The sequence below is a fragment of the Dermacentor silvarum genome, chromosome 1 (assembly GCF_013339745.2).
Source record: "Dermacentor silvarum isolate Dsil-2018 chromosome 1, BIME_Dsil_1.4, whole genome shotgun sequence".
NCBI lineage: Eukaryota > Metazoa > Arthropoda > Arachnida > Ixodida > Ixodidae > Dermacentor > Dermacentor silvarum.
Window position 1 is genome coordinate 384,712,169 of NC_051154.1, and position 21,531 is coordinate 384,733,699.

At 43.2% G+C, this 21,531-nt stretch overlaps 1 protein-coding gene across 2 annotated transcripts in view; it reads right to left on the reverse strand.

The window, feature by feature from the left end:
• LOC119437508 (uncharacterized) overlaps positions 1 to 21,531 on the reverse strand; it is a 444,678-nt gene that overhangs the window by 98,734 nt on the left and 324,413 nt on the right. The window lies entirely within an intron of this gene.

Consider the following 21,531-nt stretch of genomic DNA (forward strand, 5'->3'; position numbering starts at 1 on the left):
ACGGCGGCTGCCCTCTGGGTGATCGCGTCGCGGCGGGTAAGTTGCTTCGCGACCAGATGGGCACGCTCGTTGCGGTTGGGCGGGATGCCGGTGTGCTTTCGGCCATTAGTATTATTGTTGTCGCGGCTGTTCTCTTCTTTAGTACCAAGCTCCCCGACGTGCGCGGGGAGCCATTTCAGAAACATTGAAATTTAGCAGCTTCAATCGCAAAACATTTCTTCTGGTGCGGGTCAAACATTTTGTTTCACTGGCAGCACTCATATAAAGCTACAACCTATATTATAGTGCATTAGCAAGTATCAAGGTGGTATGGCATAGACATTTGTATGCCAAGGATACATTGCGGTAAGCTCGAATGAAACATGTGAATGTTTTTTGTTTGTACTCTCAATGCACCTTCCTTATGCGGTATTTTGCATACTCTGGTAAAACTTGAGCAGTATTTTTTTTACTTTGTCATTTCGAGCCAACATTACACTAGTTTCAGATCATGTGCTTCTTATTTGTGCTATAATGAAAGATATGCTGAGACTATAAAAGAAAGTGAACATGTATTATTGTACAATATGGTCAAAAGAAAGCTTAAAGCTGCTAGCTGCTTCCTCAATAGATCGAAATACTTAAGACTCAATAAACAAAACCAATTTGTGCAATGTATGACTATGTCAAATTTCCGCAGTGCAACGACAAGGATTGTGCGAATAACTCAAACTCGTGGACTACAATTCAAAACAGACAAACAGAAAATAGTTTTCAGAACAAGCGACGCTTAACAGGCAACATGAATTACTCATACATGGCATTGAAACACAGTACACAAAGAAGCAAAGGAAACAGTTCACGCCAGTGGTACTGTAAAGAAAAGTGTGGATGTTGCGAAGCACTTCAGCAAAGTATTATAATCGGGGAATAGGCAATGTGTCTAGAGTGGATTCTCAGAAGCTATCAGCAAGAGTTAAGAAGCTAAACGTAGTTGTAAAACCATTTCAGCAATGGGTTTGACGCGGTTGTACTAGTTGTCAGCTAGCTCCTTCACTGACTTTCACAAGGGTAAGAAAGAATCAATAATTGAATTGAATTTCATATTTCAAGTCTTCATTGTAAAAAAACAAGGGGACACAATGTGTCAATGCTCATCAACCGTTAGATGTCATGTACAGGATGCATCGAACATATTTGTTAGAATAGTATTACAAATCCACGACCATATGAGGTACAAAGGCTGTTATGTATTCTGCCAAAAGATGTCATCTGATCCATGCTTTCTGATACAAGTAACGTTGGATACTTTTTCCTCAAGCATCAGATGCGGCACTTAGAGCTTTGAAAAAATAATGCTGGTAAATATGCATAAAGACAAATGTGCAAACATTGGGCAATTACGCAGCTTAGCCATCATTTTATTCTTGACAGATAAGATAGCACATTGGACATATCAGTGCAAGGATGCAATGAATTGATATGTTTGTTCTATTTTTACTCATGAGCTTAACCAAGGAGTACCTTATTTACCTCTCGACATTTTCACGCATATGTCATCTATGAAAATCACAGCTGAATGTAAAGTGGACTTGCTGATATTAAATTGTCAAGTGCCCCTAGTGCCGACAACATACCTACTAAACTGCCAAATGGTACCAAATCAGTTTCCAGCCTAATATTGAAAATTATTTTTGATCAGTCCATTGCCACCAGCATGACTCCCAAGGACAAGAAAATAAGTCATGTTGTACCTGTGCATAAACGAGGCAGCTGTTCCAATCCCTCGAATTATTGTCACATTTCCCACACATATACACCAACATATACCCCAACATATTTTCTCACCTCGATAATCCTTCATTTTTCCTATCAACATGGCTTTTGGCAAGGCCTGTCGTGTGAAACTCAGCTTTTTGAATGTACCAGTCATAATCATCTAAAGGTTGATTCTTGCTTCCAAACTTCTCTAAGGCATTTGACAGTGTTCCACAATGTCAACTGATCAGCAAATTTTCTTGCCTACACCTTGACACATTGGTATTATCATGGATTGATTGTTTCCTTTCTAATCCATTGCAATACTGCAGTTTGAAAATAATAATGCAGGTATGCAGTTGGAGGCATTCCTCAAGAATTGGTCCTTGGTGCTCTTTGTTTTTAATTTTTAATAATGATTTCCCTAATAGGCATGTCATCGTAAATCCAACTGTTCGTAGACTGCGTCCTGTACCAGTGCATATTGTCTCAAAATGAACATCTATTACTAAATGAAGACCTCAACAAGATTGCTAACTGGTGTTCGTGCTGGCTTATGGTAATAAATATTTCTAAGGGTTCATGTGCTTCTCCTGTACACAACAAAACAGACCGTTATCAGCATTCCCTTTGCTCTGCAAACACCAGCTGATAAAAATCGCTACCCGAGTATTACAATCTTGAGCCATTTCATGTGGTCTGACCACATGTTAAAACTTACTGCTGACTTCAAAATCGCTCAGCTTGATCAAAAGTTCGCTAATAATGTCACCCTATCCTATCTGCAAGCTTGTTTACGTAATTTTCATTCGTACAAAGCTCAAATTTGCATCACAAACTTGGAGGCCTCATCAGGCTTAGTAAATAAATGTTGGAAGCCATCTAAAACTGCACTAATCTCCTCCCGGTATGACTGGCACAAAAGCGTTAGCACTATCATTTCTGACCCTATCCTCTATCTCAACATGCCATAAGATTGAAGAACTGTATTTTCCAGAAACTACTACTAGTTCTTAACTTGCAGAATACTTCAATCCTTATTCATCATTGATCTTCTCGCCGACTATACACCGGTTATAGTGTACAGTGCCTGCATGGTACTACCACCCCACATAATACATTGTTCTTGCCCATCAGTATACAGCAGTGGAACAATCACGCCAGAATCGGTAGTCAGTGAGCATGATACACAAATATTTAAGCATTTACGGACGGCCTATTTTCAGAACAACTACTAATTTACACACAATTTTGCTGCCTTACATCTATTTTTGCTGCCTTGAATGCCCATAGCATTTTCACCGCTGACGTGTTCATTTGTCATTTTTTTTGCTGTTGCTGTTTTCTTGACTACTGTGATTACTAATGTACATCTCTCCCCTTATGGAATACCCGCAAGGGGCCTTTAAGAGATTATAAACGACGATTCTAACATTTCAATAAAACACTTAACTTTCTGTATGCGTTCCTTAACAAGTTAAGGACCGCACAAAGAGCAAGGGAACGAAAAATGTCAGGCCTCACGTTAAGAGACAGGAAGAGAGCAGTGTGGATCAGAGAGCTAACGGGGATGGCCGATAATCTAGCTGACATTAAGCGAAAGAAATGGAGCTGGGTAGGCCATGTAATGCGAAGGATAGATAACCGGTGGACCATAAGAGTTACAGAATGGATACCAAGAGAAGGGAAGAGCAGTCGGGGATGGCAGAAAATTAGGTGGGATGATGAAGTTAGGAAATTTCCAGGCGCATGTTGGAATCAGCTAGCGCAAAACAGGCGTAATTGGAGATCTCAGGGAGACGCCTTCGTCCTGCAGTGGACATAAATATGGGCTGCTTTCCTTGGCTTCATTATCTCTTAGAATTCCAGAACAAGTTCCATGTCCAGGCATTTTTCTACATACTGCTAGCACTATAAAAGTGGCGCAGGCAATGCGGGTCTGTGTTGGCTAGGCAAAGCTTTATAAAAAATTGCAGTTAGCAAGTATTTCCTTTGTAAACGATGGTTCAGCCAATTTCGAAGCTGACAGGCCTATTTCTGTATGTTCAACAAACACATATGCAAAAGAAATTCTCACAAACTCACACGGATTCTAGTACCATGCTGTCATGCAGTGAGCACAAAAAACTGACCTCGTGTCATTTAGGAAGACACACTTTTCTAGGCATCTTGCCTTGACAACACAGCTCAGCACGGTAGGAAATACCTCAACAAAGTGCAAGAACTTATTTTCGGGAAGGTTGCTCAGGATTTTCTGCTTGACATTCAAAATTTCCATGCAAAATTCCACTTCCTGGCTACCGTGAACTGATGAGCTGCTCTCCTTGAAAAAAATCTGTACATAGCGCCCAAAGACCCCATTTTGGAGAACGTAAGAATTTCTTCTCTTTGATTTGTCAAGACGTGCAGTGCAGAAACGAAATGGCCCAATTACCATCTTGTGAAATTCTTTCCTGTTTACTTTCTGATCTCGTTTGCCTAGCAGTAACACAGAACCAACTCTGATAACATTTTTTCGCAGGTAGTAGCCCTTCACAAGCGATTTCAAAGAAGTCTCCAGAGTCCTGTGACTTTCTCTATGTGTCGTGTTGACTACAATATAGATTGGGCCTGCAAGATGCGAAATTTGTCAGCGATCTCGAATTGTGGATAGCTGATTCCACAGACAAGTTCTATTCATCGACTCAAATGGGTAGAGTGAATAGGCGCACAAATATCCTCAGTTGATGACACTGTCCACAAGGTGAAAAAGCAATTAAGAATTATAGCTCATGCAATCAGTGGCATAGAACTCCTCATACTCAAATAAAAATTTGTAATTTCTTTTTTGATAGTGAGCAGCTGCTCAACACGGACGCATGGGCCAAGAAGATGATGCACAATTTCGAGAAATCACATGCAGTGTTTGTACTGCTTGTCTGGAAGGCGCCCTTTCAATACTATTGGTGAATAATATAGCAGCCAATTTCTTCACTCGGCAGCCTTCCAGTACTTTGCGTCACGCAATGACCTTGGTAGCCTTGACAGCTTCCGCGTTGTGGTGAGGCTCAACAGACAGTTGTTCGCATCCTCAATATTACGTCGAAGATAAAATTTGCGACAGCGCTCAGACTTCAGCCGCATGAATAATGTAGCCCTAATAAATTCTTAACAAGCTGCGTGCATATAGTTCACAAGAAAACTCCTACCAAATGGAAGCTGCGTGAGCACACTTGCTCCTTTGCTGCCACAGCTTGGGGATAGCTTAGGTGTTCCAGAATGCTTAAGGAAAGATTCATGCGTTCTCGGCTTGGGTGTTGAAGCACTTGGTGGGTAAACGCGACAAAACACCCTGTCCTTCAGTAACTACTTGTCCCTGGTCTTCGCACGGCGCACAGCCATGGCCACCATTAAACTGCGTCATGTTCATCAACTCACATCTAGCAACACTATCCACAGCACATGGACCTGGGAACACCTTTGATGTCTGCTGCACTCCATCTTTATCATTCCACAGAATTCCAGTCGATGCCAGTTCATTCATGGCCTTTATAAAGGAAATAAAAAAATAGATCATTGCTGGCTTTCCCGGGCCAAATCAAAGCCCTGCTAACAGGAGGTTTTCAATGCGTTGCTTGGAGGGAAGCTCATTTACCATTGCTAGCAGAGGCCACATACTGGAATGGGAGTTTTCAAAAAGGGACACACCATCAGTGTTAAATGTTAAAGTGATATCATTTGGCCCCAATGGAAACCTGTGGAATGGGTGACTCTGTGTGATGTCATTCACATCGAAGGATGCAGCTTTTTTGGTCTTTTGTAGACTGTTCGATTCCAAAAACTCCCGGATTCAGGTCCATAACAAGACAAAAAGATGAACTTTTGCTGACGCTTTAACCAGTGTGTGCTAAGCTGCACTGGCTGCACGTCACATTTTCGGCTTCCACCAGTTCGCCAATTTATGCACTGCATCCGCTGCAATAAAAGTGCTCCACATATTGCTTGCCGGCACCAGAGAAGTGCCGAAAGAAGGTGTACTTTGAGGTTGGGTATGCTACTCCTTCCGGCAAGTGAGTACTCAGAAGCTGGCGTAAGCTTTCAGTGGCTTCCTTTGAAGTACCATGGCTCAAGCTGTGAGACATTACCATCAACAAGCGTTCAGTTCTTGTCACCTCGGATCCTCGAAACAGGTCTTCATCCTAGCACAGAACAAAAATGAAAGAGATCGTTTAGCAACAGGACAATTAGAATAAGATGTTTAGACAGGTGCATTAAGCTGCCGTTCAAGGCACGGAAAACAAGTTAAAGGAAATCACTTTGAGAGTAGGCACTTATGCGGTGCTGCACATTTATTTCTGATAGCCTGCAGATGCCCGCAATTTTAATGATGTTAGGCATAGACCTGTAGGGATAGGTAGAACCAGATTCATGCAAGAAATTATGGGGTACGTCTACTGCAGCGACTTTTGGTTCGAGACGTCATACCGCCGTATACATGCTGCTTTGCCATTGCTTTCTGTCCTCCTTCGGCACTTATAGTTGATTTTCTCAGAATGCATCTTGAGTAAAATGTAGCCTAAATGGATAACGAATGTAATCACTAGAGGCCGAATTTTTAGGCATTAAAAAGTGCATTTTAGGCGCCGAAAATAGGCAGGCAAAACAACGTTTTAGGCCTCCAACGTCGTAAATATATGCACAATAAATTTTTACATAAATGCAAATAATTTCAAACGAAGACGTGCGTGGCCTATATCTACGACAGGAAAACAAGAAATCTTATTGTCTATGATGGCACAAAGGCGCCAACAGTTGAACATAGCCGTGCAATTGTCCCATAAAACTGCTGGACTAATGACGATCAATTGGCTTCATTCATTAAGCACACTGCTCATATTTATGTTCAATGGCCACTGTACTCGAGAATCGCATATAGTGAAACAGGCATGAAAAATAATACTTGAAAGCTGGGATTACTGATTAAAAAACCGATACTTTGTCTGCCTGACGCAATTTAATTAAGACACAAAAACAACAGACAAATAACAAATGCAAGAGAGACTACGATTTATTAAGAAATTAGCCTGTTATTACATGAGGACTGTTAGGTACAACTCTTCGAAATTTTCTCATATACAATGACATTATCCGAATTGTACAGGCCTGACGTCCCAACACTGCCAAATACACGTCCGCCCATTTGAAGTGCACATGTTTGAAGAAATCTGTTTGGAGAGCACGCGGAGCGTAGTCTAAGAATCACTGTGAAGATTGTGGAAGCAATAAAAAACTACCACCATCCCCACATTTTCGGATTCAAAAGTGTGCCTCTTGTCACTGAGAATGATGTACGCTGAGAAGGAACGCCCGACGGCGGTGAACACCTTAAAAAGTGAATTACAAACAAAACAAAAGCCGCGTGCACATCACATTTGTTATTTCTTCTTTTGCTCTTCAGTCTGCTTTCCCCTGACGGCTCTCCGCGGTTTCGCATTCGCCAACCGCTCGCGCAATGTCAGCGCGGCGGCGTATGCTGGCCGGCGCGCACCATTTCAATGCTGCTAGCAGTTGTTTTCCGGGAGTTGGTTGAACTAAAGGACTAGGTTGAACCCCATAGAGTTCCGAACAGTCAATGTTGCCCGGTAACACGAATAACGGTCTCTAACTGCGCTCGAAAGCGAAACTTGGGGCTAAATAGGGCTCATATAGGCGCCGATATTGAAAATAGGCATTTATAGGCATTTATAGTCACTATAAAAACACTATAAAAGCCGTTCTTAACCTCTAATTCATGCTCATATATCGAAGTGGGGCGATAGGAGCGCAAGGAACAAAAAAGGCATTTGCCTAAAATCTGGTGACTAGTAATCACTGCGGCACAGTTCCAGAAGGTGTGAGCTGTCACTCCTTCATTCATGTGGTAACACCTCTGGAATAGGGCACATTGTTTCACCGCATAAAGGTTGCTGCTCATGTGTGTTTCGTGCTACATAAAGACTTATTCAACGTCGCATTGTCTTGCAAAAATCATGGCATCCAATTTAACTCTATTTCATAAGTACTTTTTATGTTTAACTGACCACAGTTCGTACATGAACTCGTGAAATGATTTACTTGCCAATGCATTACGTACCATTCTTTTAGCTTAAAGAAAGCTCGAGTAGTGATAAACGTGGCGAGTACAACTTTTCTCACTATGAATCCAAAAAGTCGCGTAGTTGTTTTTTCCAACTATATGCCTTTTAAATATTTTACTTTACCTGAACGTTCCTTCTCCAGCGGCACTCAAACTTTTCCTGCAGCGAAGCAGCGTGAATGCAACACATTTACCTTGCACGCTTACTGCAAAGGCATCAGCAGTTTGTGCCTAATGGTTTCAGACACAGCAAGGAAGACATACCATGCCACTCCTGCAGTAGCGGGAAATACCACTCCACGTTCTAGTAGTAACCTCAGTAACTGTAATTTAGCGGGAGCTTCGCACTGCGCTTCTTTCCTTGCTCAACATTCTTAATATTTTGGACAGTAAGTACGCAACACCATACACACGGGAACATACTGAATCGGCGCCCTTCGCACAAGGATGAAGAGGACCTTTAATTTTGTCAGAAGCCCTAATAATTATTTGTGAGGATTCGCTTGTTCATATCTGGCACCATGTGTTCATATGTGTAAGCAATCATCAGGCCACCACGTGTACGCTCGAAAATATGAATACGAACTTATTCGGCAGAACAGGTTTATTTACACATACAGACTGCTACACTAGGGACCCAAACATTGCTGTTCCGTGTTGCTCATTCAATTCAATTCAGTTTTATTTACAACGCACATACAACGTAGTGTTGAAGACTCCCCTGGTAAAAGCTGTAAGCATACAGCCAGGGGGGCCAATAATCGGCAGCAGAGTGAATGCATTGGTAATAGCATTAAAGGACGATACATGACGACACATCAATAAAACCCTATACCTATACTATAAGCAACAGTCATAACAATAAATACCTACACCTGCACTATAGGCGATACATTATTATATATACTATGCATATCAAGATGTGCAAATAACACATGCAAGTAATATATAAGACGAGATAAATACAGTGGATCAATAGAATTCATCAAATACAAACATATTGCGCAATCGCTTTCGTGAAAACCGAACCTCTTTATTTAAACATTTTTCAAGTTTATTCGGTAGCACTGGTACATTGTGAGCTACAGATTGCAAAACATAATTGGGTAAAGGGCACGGTACCAACCAGCTTTCGCGTTCCCTTGTCATACGAATACAGGAACGTTCTACCGGATTAGATAGGCTCTTTATAAATTCAGCAGTTTTTGTTTCTGCAAAATGAAGCTGATGCAAAAGACGGTAGTTGTATGAGTGCTCAATATTAACTATGCTGCTTCTTAGAAATAATTCTTTTGTTGGGTGAAAATAGTCGACAAGGCTTTTACAGCGAATGGCCTTCTTTTCTAAAAGCGAGAGCCTATTATTATTACTTTTTGTTGTTGTGCCCCATAATAATAAACAGTAGTTTAAATGCGATCGAACGAGTGCATGCTAAAGTTGGAAGAGTATTCGAGAGGGGAACATGTGTCGACACCTGAACAACATGCCAATACCTGAGGACAACTTTTTTATAATCATGTCGATGTGCGAATTCCACTGCAAATGGTACGAAAATCTTACTCGTAACACCTTGTGTTCTGGCACTACTTCAATATAATGGGACCCCATGGTTAAATTTATGGTAGTAACGGCTTTGTTTTTGACAGTAAACATGATAGCCTTAGATTTTTTAGCGTTGATGTGAAGGTAAATACCAAGCGACCACTCATGCAATTTTCAGAGGAGCGAATTGGTGCGTAGCACTAAGTCGATGTCGTTATCAGCGGTAACAAAAGAGACTACTGTCATCCGCGTATAAAATAAATTCAGTCTTATTGTCAATTTTATTTATATCATTATTATGGGGTCCAGGATGCTGTCCTGAGGAACTCCAGTCGGTAAATTCATAGGTATTGACACAAAACCGTTAATCGCCATGCTCTGTTGCCGATTGGTGAAATAAGAATGCAAGAGCGGGTGCGTCACTCCACGGATGCCGTATTGTTTTAGTATATTTAACAGTATACCATGATGGAGTGAGAGGAAGCTTTACTGTAGTCTATGAAAATGCCAAGTGTTAATTGCCCCTTTTCGATGCCCTGTAGAATTATTTCCTTTTGTACTAGAAGCACAGACTCAGTGGACCTACCTTTGGTAAAGCCATGCTGGCAGCGGGATGAGATGTTGTGCATGGAATAAAAGCCACTTAATCGCGATAAATTATTTTTTCAAGGCTTTTGAGAAAACAGGCAGCACATATATCCGCCCATAGTTAGAAACTTCAATCTTGTCGCCACCTTTATGTATCACCGATACACGAGCTGCCTTCATCTTGTAAGCAAAGATACCCGATTCGATAGCAAGATTGAAAATATGTGCTAAGTATGGACCAACAAGATCGATCACGCGTTTCACTGGCCTAATCTGCAGTCAGTCTATGTCGATGGGCTTGCTATTCCTAAGATTTAATCGTCTGGTACACTTCAATTCAATTCACCTTTATTAATACCTAAATAGGTTACATAGTTGTGCATATACAGTTGTGCATATACACTTCCAAGCAATCTGTTGGTTGAAAAAACGCTGTGTCGAGAATTTTTTTTATCAAGCACGTAAGAGGAATTGATTGGAGGTGCTTGTTTTAGTGGCAATGAGGCGTAATGTGCGCTGAAGTGCTCCGATAAAGCAGTGCCGGAGAGTGTTTTTCCGTTTAGAATAATTTCGTGTACGTCATTTTGCCGTGAATGCGTTCCCAGTACATTATTTTTAATCGCCCACACACGATCAGGTGCGCGTGCGCCTTGGAAGAGGTGTTCATAATATTCATTTTTCGCTTTCTTTAAATCCTTAGTGAGTCGATTGCGGAGCTTCTTAAAAGCCGTCAGAATTAATAGACCACGCTGTTTTAGAAAACAGCTGTGCAGTTTATTTTTCTGTTTAATCAGACACATCCGATAATGGTTAACCCATGGCTTCCGTAATCATTTCTGTGGTCCAAGCGATTTCGATGAAAAATTACAATTTTTGCTTACACGCTTTGTACCCTGGATTGCAAAACATTTTCTTTTCACTTGCAAATGAATTCAAAAACAAAATTTTCGGGTAACAATTGCGTCGCAGAAGTGTACACATTTCCTCCTCGATTGCACCAAGCACTTGGAATTTTTGAACAGCAATGTACAAGACCTTGAAGCAGAAGTGGCGCAGCAGATGACGTGCCATTTTGCTATGCACCTATTGGTCCTGTACTCTACCAGTCTCTGAAGTCAGCGTTCTCTTTAGGAAAGGACAATACTGCAGTGCCGTCTTTTAGGCAGCCGAACAATAAATTGGGTATGCTGTATGAAATTGCTTTAACCAAAGATTTTTCATGTGAGAACAATGGTACTTGAGGATGGCTGCGAGGCCCAGATCCACCAGATTGTGCCTTTTCTCAGCTTTACTATGCTATCACAGCTTAGGGGGCAGATAGCGTACTGTTTGTGGCGTCTGGAAACAGCTTCTCATAGTGCTGGTTTGCCAATATGGCGGCTAGGAGAGCCGTGCAAACCATCTATACAATCAAGCAAAGAAAATGAAACCTGCAATCGTGACAAAAAGCTACAAACTGCTTTATAGTAAATAACGTCAAATGTGTATACATGCTGCATGGGCTCAAGAGAAAGTATAAACCTAAATAATCATGTGTACTGTGCTTGTCAAATAAATGTTTTTTTGTCTTAATTCAGCGTTTTGTTCAGCCAAATATATTTACATAATTTTTTGTGAACTACAAATAATGTTGCTGAAAATTTAGGAATACATTTGCTAAAGGGACGAAATGAGTTGTGACATTTCTGCCAAGCAAATATAGTGGCGGCTTCCCAGAAAGAGTACGCATTGCCTCGTCATAAAATGGACCTTTGAAAGTGAAAAAATTGTGAATTGGTTTTTGATTTATTTTTGTATGGCACTGTTAGCTCATCTAGCTTTACTCATATTAAAAAAAAGGTCAAAAAAGAAGTAATTTTTATTCACTGCGATGGTTGTTGCCTTTATTGCCATAAAGCTGGGGCCCTCCCCACTGATCCCATTTTTTAGAGATGCAGAGACAATCGTTATTGTTTTTTACTCTTTTACTTGTGCTAATCAATCTTGAAGAAAAATATTAAGCTAGCCAACTTGGTTTGAATTTTTCCTTCTATGCCTTCTTTCTCTGGGTAATTCCTCTCAAACGCTGTCACGCGGATTCTAGCTCATCTGTACAAGAATTTCTACTAGATTCAAGGTGGCTTTCTTGCTGAAATTTAGTACACTGTGTTATTGTTGATTCAATAATTTTGCTCAACTAATCGTACTTTTGTTTCTTCCTAGTCAAGACTGAACGTCTCCTAATTTCATCAAGCCGCTTGTCCGATCCCCAATGGTTGATACGTCATCAGTAGAGGCAAAAAAAAAACGCCAAACCAGCAGCATGCACACTTACCAGCTCGTCTTTCCAGCCCTCCATGCACTGCCGCTCACTGTGGTCTCGAAGTCAGCATCAGGTTCCGATTCGCTGTCACTGGAGGATGAATCATCACACGGACTTGGCGGTGGATCTCATTACTGCAAAGCGTTGTGTTCCACACAACGTGGTTCGGTACGTTGATTTGAGCCTGCATGGGCCGAGCAGTGTGTGTCGTCTGCCTCAGCATCGCCTCCATCTGAGCTGTCTTCCTCACTCATCGCGACACGCGCAGAATCCGCGCCAAATGAGCGCTTCATGAATCTGTATTTAGAACGAGGGGGAACTTTGACGAATGTGCCCCACAGGTACTTGCCAAATCGCTTTTCGGCGGCATGGCGGTAGTCGGCGCAGGCAAACAATACATCCCCTGGATATGCGTTTTCGCTCACGTGCTCATCATATCAAAAGACATGTATTGGCGAACGAGCGGACGCGTGAGACTTCATATATTAGATTGCAAAAACATAGCCTTGCTTGCAGAACGCTATCTCACGACGACAGCGCCATTAGAAGCAATAGTAATAATAATAAGGCAAGATATTGGGACTTTTCTGCTTGTATTACATAGAGTACAGACTATCAGATGATGTTTGGATTTGCAAGTTCAGAAATGCATATTCGCAAGTAGAATGTTGTAGAATGATTATGTCGCACTGCTTCCGTTCTTGAAACACGAGTTGGTGTATTCTATTTTCGTTGACTGTCAATCAAGGCACGGCAGCTAACATGGTAGCCAACATGAGTAGCCAAGGAGCATACGCTGGGCTCCTTGCCTTGGCCGTAGCTATGGCCGTAGTCAAGCTTGGGGCAACCTAGCCTCCGAGCCCGCAAAAACGCAGCCTTCGAGATCGGCACATGTTACTGATAAGCAGCCGTCGCTGCAGCGTTGAATTACACGCAACGTATAATATACAAGGTATATTATAATAAATAAATATTATTTTTAAAAATTCCGTAAATTCTTTGCAATAGGTTTGCCAACAGAATTCAATTTTGTCATGACCAAATTTAATGAAATCATAGAGATTTGGCAAGCAACTATGCCAGCTTACTTTTGTTTATTACTGGTTATAAATGGAGTCCGCAACTTACGAAATGCACGTGCGTGGTTATTTTTGTGAAAGTATGTAACATATTTAGATAAAATAAAAAACTAGATGTGTATCCCCTCCGCGCACTCGCCGACACGCATGTCGGTTATAGGCGTGTGGCCCTGGAGGACGCTATAAAAAAGTTACGGGGCAGCATCCAGGACGTCTTCTGGGAGGAAGGCCAACCAGCGGCCCCGGCGATCCTTCTCAACTGCGGTAAGCACTTATGTCATGCTAAATGTTTGCATGTATATATACTGCCATATTTTAAACACCGACTCACGAACGAAAGTGATGCTGGCACTGTAGGAGAGGCTTGAAACCCAGACAGAACTCCTCGTATCTCCATATTCAAGTGCTATAAAGACACTCCATGTGTCGTCTCTGTTAGCGCAGCGATAAGATCGTTACGGAAGACGTTTATAAAGTGTACAGATTATTTGGTCCTGCTCGATGCTTTACTATGCTCGGCTCATAACGTTTTAGGCTTTAACAAGGGGCATTGCCTCATCTAACCCCCTGTGTATGTATGTGTTCAGTCTTTGTGCACTTGAATTTGCGCAATACTTCTTGCTGGGAGCCCGCAAGCCCTTGAAAAGAAGAGTTCGCGGCTTGTCGCTGGTTCGGGAGCAAAGATTTCAACGGCTGAAGGGGTTCGTATAAACCCCACGTGGGGCAGTGTTTAATTACGCTTCATGAGAGAAACTAGCCGCGTTGGATGATGATGAATGTAGTGTTTTGTGGCGCAAGGGCAAAGTATGGCCCAAGAGCGCCAGGCCAGTGTTATTGAGTGTGAAGTGAAACGATGAATTATGAGCAGCGGTTGTGACAGTGCTGTAAAGGGGCCTAAAAGACGGTCGCTGTAAATTGCGTAAAACCTATATGTAATAAAATTATGCAAATGACTAATGAAGTGTGCTATGGACACCAGGAAGATGTATTGTGAAACAATGACAATATACTAAAATATGTCAGAGGCGAGAATTTTCAAATAGCACAACTGCCTTAACAGAGCCCTTGGAACACAAGGACCTGGAGGCGTGTGCTATACAAAAATAGTCACAGCGGCAGCCCCTGGAGAGAGGATGCGCTACGAGATTAATGGGCTTGTAGTTAACATGCAAGAGCACATCGTTCAAGAAGGTGTTTAAAAGCGGCTCTTAAAGCAAAATAACAGAATGGAGAGGGAGACATTAGCGGTATGCTAGGGGAAAATGTTTCTCTCTCTTTCGGCTTCCCGACACTCCAGGAGGACGTGGAGGACGGTGAGCCTCTCACCACATCTACCACAGGTTGGAGGTTCATTACCATTCAATAGAAAATCGTGAGTGCCATATTTGTGTCCTATTCTGAGACGACAAAACAGGAGATCAGCTTGTCATGTTGTCGTAGCAGAGGGCCAGAAACCTAACTGCGGCTTAATCAAGTGGAGCTTACTATTTGTTTCGGCGTCCCACAAGCGTTGCCAGTGGCTTCGCAGTTGCCCTCGCTGCATCTATGACCACGAACCCAGCATATTGTCACATGTCTTATGATGAATAAATATTGCACAAGTATGAGTAAAGTTCAATAAAAACAGGATTTTTGTGTTTTTAAAGACATTAGTGCATTTACGACACTTAAGGGGTCCGTGAATATTATTGCCTTCTGTAGTTTTATTTCTTCATGTGTTTAACCGCAGACGGTATTGCATAGGCTTCTGCAGTAAAGATGCTTGTATAGGGTTTTAAAACATCTAATTCAGAGAAAGAGGGACCTACAGCCGCGTAAGATAGGCGAGCATGTGACTTTGACGCGTCGGTGTATAATTCAGAGCAAGAGTACTTGGATTGGAGTTCACGGAAATGCATTGCGACTTAGAGTTCAGCAGCATGCTTCGTGACCTCTACAAAGAATACATCACATTCTATCACCTGCCACTCCCAGGGCGGTAACAGCATACCTGGAGGCATTAGGCGATCTTCAAGAAGTGGGACATTCATTTCTTCGCTGAGTTCCCTCACAAGCAATGAGAAAGGCCATCTCACAGAGGGTGGATCATGAAAAAGTGTAGTACACTTCAAATCGTTAACGGTTTAGAACACGGATGTCCATGATTAGAGTGGACATTGAGGAAATATGTGAAGCTGATGTATGATCTCTGCAGATGGGGTGACCATTCATTCGATTCTACATATAATATTTCAAAAGGGCTTGTTCTGAAAGCGCCGGTGGCCACGCAGGTACCTAGATGGTGCACGGGATTTAGCATTTTTAGCGCGCTTAGGGCACCCCCAGACTGATGTACTACAGCACCATGATCCAGCTGCGATCGAATAAGGCTCTTGTAAATATTCATTAAACATTTCCTGTCGCTGCCCATGTTGTGTGAGATAGAATCTTCATTAGGTTTATTGTTTTTAGGCATTCTGCTTTGAGATATTTTATGTGGGGAATGAAAGTTAGCTTAGAGTCACGTATGGTGCCTAAAAACATGTGTTCTTTGTTCACAGGTATTTGCTGTGCATACAGTTCTACAGAAGGATCAGGAATCCGGCCTCTCTTTCTTGTGAAAAGAACACAAGAACATTAAACCCGTTTTCGTCTGCCCACTTGGACACCTTGTTCAAGCCCTGTTGTACCTGTCTCTCGCACACTGCGAAGTTACAGGACTTGAAGCCTATTTGTATGTCGTCCACGTAGACGGAATAAAAAATAGCCGGTGGTAATGAGGCACGGAGTGTGTTCATCTTAACGATAAAGAGTGTGCAGCTGAGCACGCCTCCCTGGGGTACACTAGTTTCCTGTATAAATGGACGTGTCAATATATTGCAAATTTTGACGTGGAAGGTACGATTAGACAAATAGCTTTCTATTACGTTTAGCATATTGCCAGGGAAGCCCACTCCCGACAAGTCTCTCAAGATTCCGTAACGCTACGTTGTTTCGTACGCCTTCTTCATATCGAGGAATATCGATAAGAAAAACTGTTTCCGTAGAAGTGCGTCCCGGATATTTCCTGGATATTTCCTTCAATGCGCACTATATGATCAATTGTGTACCGCCCTTCTCTAAAGCCACACTGATAGGGATCAAGCATTTTGTTCAGTTCAAGGAAATCTATGAGTCGTCGATTAATAATTTTTTCAAATACCTTACAAAGACAGTTTGTGAGAGCTATCGGACGGTTACCTGCCGCCGACGAAGGATCTTTACCTTGCTTCAATACAGGGTAAACAATCGCTTCTTTCCATGCGGACGGAAAGTATCCGGCAGCCCAGATAGTGTTGAAAAGTGCCAGTAGTGTCAGTTGTCCATCAGTGTGTACGTTCTTAATCATGTCATACATGCCCCGCAGGGGCGCCTGCGTAAGCAAGCGTTTGGTGGGCTGCGACACCACGGACCCGAGCACATGGGGGTCGGACCCTCCCACGCTTAACCGTGCGTGGCTTAGCCGTGTCCGGGGAAAAGGGGATCCTGGGGGTTGAGCCAATGCTGAGTGCTTGGACCTTTATGGCCCCTCGGCGGAGGCAACACACCCCTTTGGCCTCGGCTTCACGTAGACGGCACCCCCGGGCTGACCCACCCGGGGGAAATCGGTAGTTGCCTTTTCCTGTCTCTCTCCCTCCAACCTTCGTCTTTCTCTCTCACTTTCCATCTCTCCTGTCTTCTCTTCGCTTCGTTTTACTTCCAATTTTCCAGGCAGCAAGGGTTAACCTGGTGTAATCTATCCAACCTTGGGTCTATTATATTAGGTTATAGTGGCTATGTACAGCTGGCGTCTGCGTCTCCTTCGGGTCTCGTAGCGTCCCCTTGTTGGGCTCGGTGGTGGGCGGCTGGCATAGTTACCGAAATCATTATTACCTTATGGCTTTATCGTCATTCCCCCGACTCCCTGATCGCTCTCACAAACGAGGGCGCACCGAAGACATTTTTCAATTTTATGGCAACCGAACAAAGAACTTTCCACGCTTTCACGTCATCCACTCTAATAAACTTGAAAAGACGGTGAGAATTATCTCACCCTTCGTCGTCTCGAAATCTCTAACCGAAGTTTTCGGTCCGGGTTACAAAGCATCGAAAATGGCCAGTGGTGATCTGCTACTCGAGCTCCGTGATCAGAAACAATATGAAAAACTGCCAAATCTAGTGTCCTTTGGGGATGTTCCAGTAACAACAACCCCACACCGTACCATGAATACCACCCGCGGCGTCGTATCCGATGGTGATTTGTTGGAGCTATCTGAGGCTGAACTCCTGGAGGGCTGGAGTGATCAAAACGTCATCAGTGTCAAAAGAATTAAGATGAGGCGAGATGGAAAAGAAATTCAGACCAAACACCTAATACTTACTTTCGACTCAAGTGTCTTGCCCGAGTCCATCGAGACCGGGTACCTCAAGATTCGAGTTAGACCATATGTGCCAAATCCTCTCAGATGCTTCAAGTGCCAAAGGTTCGGTCACAGTTCGCAGAACTGTCGAGGCCGGCCGACTTGTGCCAAGTGTAGTGACAATGAACATTCCTCTGAAACATGCCAGAACACTCCACACTGTGTCAACTGTGATGGCGAGCATGCCGCATACTCGCGGTCGTGCCCGTCTTGGAAAAAAGAAAAAGAAATTGTGACAATCAAAGTAAAAGAAAATATCTCATTCAAGGAGGCACGCAGGCGGGTGTCATACCTACCGAAGAGCAGCTTTGCCGAAGTGGCGCGTCAGGGGGCAGCGTCGCAACGGCTTCCGGCGGCTGTCCGACCCACACACAGTGAGCCGGCAGTGACGCCATCCGCCCCCTCGGCGGATGCAGCTAGCGCTGCTCCGCCAAGTCAGAAGGGGCCATCGACCTCCGGGCTGGTGGCCTCCAGGGCTTCGTCCTCGAGGCGAGGCCTTCGCGCCAAACCAACCGCTCGCAAGAGCGCGTGTCCAGCGCCTCGCAAGAGGCTATGGACACAACAACCAGCCAGACGGCGCCACTTGCGCCTAAGGAGCCGCGAGAGTCTCGCGATCGCTCCAAACAAGAAAAACAGCGCATCACGGCGCCCGGAAAGGGCTCTGTGAGCTAATCTTTTCTTTCCAGAACACACAGTACACAACTCTATCAAAATGGATACACAAATTATACAGTGGAATGTGAGAGGTTTTCTCCACAATCTTGATGACATAACAGAACTCTTACGCAAACTTAACCCAAAGGTACTGTGTGCACAGGAAACACATTTAAAAGCTACACAGACAAATTTTCTCAGGTCATATGCTATTTTTCGCAAAGACCGTGACGAGGCTAACACCTCATCCGGTGGTGTAGCTATAGTTGTCGACAAGACTGTTGCTTGCCAACACTTGCCCCTTCAGACTTGCCTCGAGGCAGTTGCAGTGCGAGCAATTCTTTTTAACAAATTGGTTGCCGTCTGTTCCATCTACATACCTCCGAATTATCACCTGAGCAAAACAGAATTCTATGGCCTTATTAAACAACTTCCTGAACCCTTTCTTATCGTCGGTGACTTTAATGCTCATAACACTCTCTGGGGAGACTCCCGGACTGATTTGAAGGGTCGAATTATCGAAAGCTTTCTTGTGACTTCTGGTGTATGCCTATTTAATAAGAAGGCACCTACTTACTACAATATTGCGCATAATTCATATTCATCGATAGATTTAGCACTTGGATCTTCTACACTTCTTCCTTACTTAGAATGGCATGTAATACAAAATCCGTTTGGCAGTGACCACTTCCCGATTACTCTTAACCTACTAACACAACACGACATTCCACCACATGTCCCCCGTTGGAAACTTAACTCGGCTGATTGGAAGCATTTTAAAGAATCTACTTACTTATCACAAGATTTTATACGAGATTTTAGCATAGACGATGCCGTAGCATATTTTACTGCTTTTATTATTGGTGCAGCTGAAAAGTTCATTCCACAAACAAACGGCCAATCATGTAAGAGGCGTGTTCCTTGGTGGAATGAAGACTGTAGTGATGCACGAAAGAGGCAAAATAAGGCATGGGGTAGACTGCGCCGATATCCAACGGCGGAAAATCTCATTGCATTTAAACATATAAAGTCACAAGGAAGGCGCACGAGACGGCAGGCTAGGAGAGCAAGCTGGGAGAGGTTTCTCTCAGGCATCAATTCCTACACCCAGGAGGCTAAAGTATGGAATGGGCTGAGAAGGCTAAAAGGGCAGCAGACCTACCAATTACCTTTGGTCGATGACCAAGGGCATACCTTGGAAGACCAGGCCAATGCCCTTGGCTTACACTTCGAGCGTGTATCAAGCTCCCTAAACTACTCAGAATCATTCCTTAAATACAAGAAAGTAGCAGAACGTAAGCCAATAGACCGTAAATGCAGACCAAATCTTCTCCACAACTGTCCATTTAATATTGCCGAGCTTAGAGCTGCCTTGAGCACATGTATGAGCTCCGCACCAGGATTTGACAGAATCATGTATGAAATGATCAAAAACCTACACACCGACACACAGATGACGCTTCTGGCACTTTTCAACTCTATCTGGGCTGCCGGATATCTCCCATCCTCATGGAAAGAATCTATTGTAGTCCCGGTCTTGAAACAGGGTAAAGACCCATCCGACGTTTCAAGTTACCGTCCAATAGCCCTCACAAGTTGCTTATGCAAACTTTTTGAGAAAATGATAAACCGTCGTATTTTACATTTCCTTGAATCGGAGAAAATTCTTGACCCCTATCAATGTGGCTTCAGAGAGGGTCGGTCGACTGCTGACCATCTCGTGCGCATTGAGGCAAACATTCGAGACGCCTATGTCCATAAGCAGTTCTTTCTTTCTGTTTTCCTAGACATGGAAAAGGCATATGACACAACCTGGCGATATGGGATTTTGCGAGACCTATCGGAAATGGGTGTTCGAGGCAATATGCTTAATGTAATCGAAAGTTACTTATCACACCGTACTTTTCGTGTTAGGGTTGGCAATGCTCTATCCAGGCCATTTACACAAGAAACTGGGGTGCCGCAAGGTGGGGTACTAAGCTGTACCCTTTTTATCGTCAAAATGAATTCCTTGAGCTTATCTATACCACAGGGTATGTTTTATTCGGTATACGTAGATGACGTGCAGTTAGGTTTCAAGTCATGCAACCTTGCAATTTGTGAGCGGCATGTCCAGCTCGGCTTGAACAAAGTGTGTAAATGGGCAGATGAAAATGGCTTTAAACTCAATCCCCTTAAAAGCTCTTGTGTCCTTTTCACACAAAAAAGAGGCCTATTTGCAGAGCCCAATGTAGAACTACACAGACAACACATACCAGTTTCCACACAACATAAATTTTTAGGCGTCATATTAGACTCGAAACTAACCTTCATTCCACACATAAAGCGCCTCAAAGAGAAATGCCTAAAAACAATGAACCTGCTCAAAATTTTGTCACATACAACATGGGGCAGTGACAAGAAGTGCCTGATGAACGTGTACAAAAGTCTTATACGTACACGCTTAGACTATGGGGCCATAGCATATCAATCTGCCAGTCCAAGCGCCTTGAAGATGCTTGACCCTGTTCATCATCTAGGTATCCGCCTGGCGACCGGTGCCTTCAGGACAAGTCCTGTAGAGAGCCTCTACGTAGAGTCTAATGAATGGTCACTGCATCTCCAAAGGTCGTACACTAGTTTCATGTATTTTCTGAAAACACATGCGAACAATGAACACCCAACTTATTTAACAATAAATGATATGACCAGTGCCACCCTTTTCCACAACCGACCTGCAATGAAACGGCCTTTTTCTCTGCGCGTGAGGAATCTCAGTAATGAAATGTGTGTCCCACTCCTTGAACATAACTTAATGGCCCCAACAAAGCTATTACCGCCGTGGCAGTGGCGGCAGATAGATTGTGACTTGTCTTTTGTAGAAGTCACAAAACATGCCCCCGACGCACACATCCGAATGCACTTCCTAGAAATTCAGGCAAAATACTCTTGCCCAGAATTCTACACGGACGCCTCAAAGTCGCATGCCGGTGTCTGTAGTGCAGCGGTGGGTCCATCGTTTGCGGAATCCGTCGCTCTACACCCAGAAACAAGTATCTTTACAGCTGAGGCTTATGCACTCCTCTTGGCTGTAAAGTACATCGGTAATACACAGAT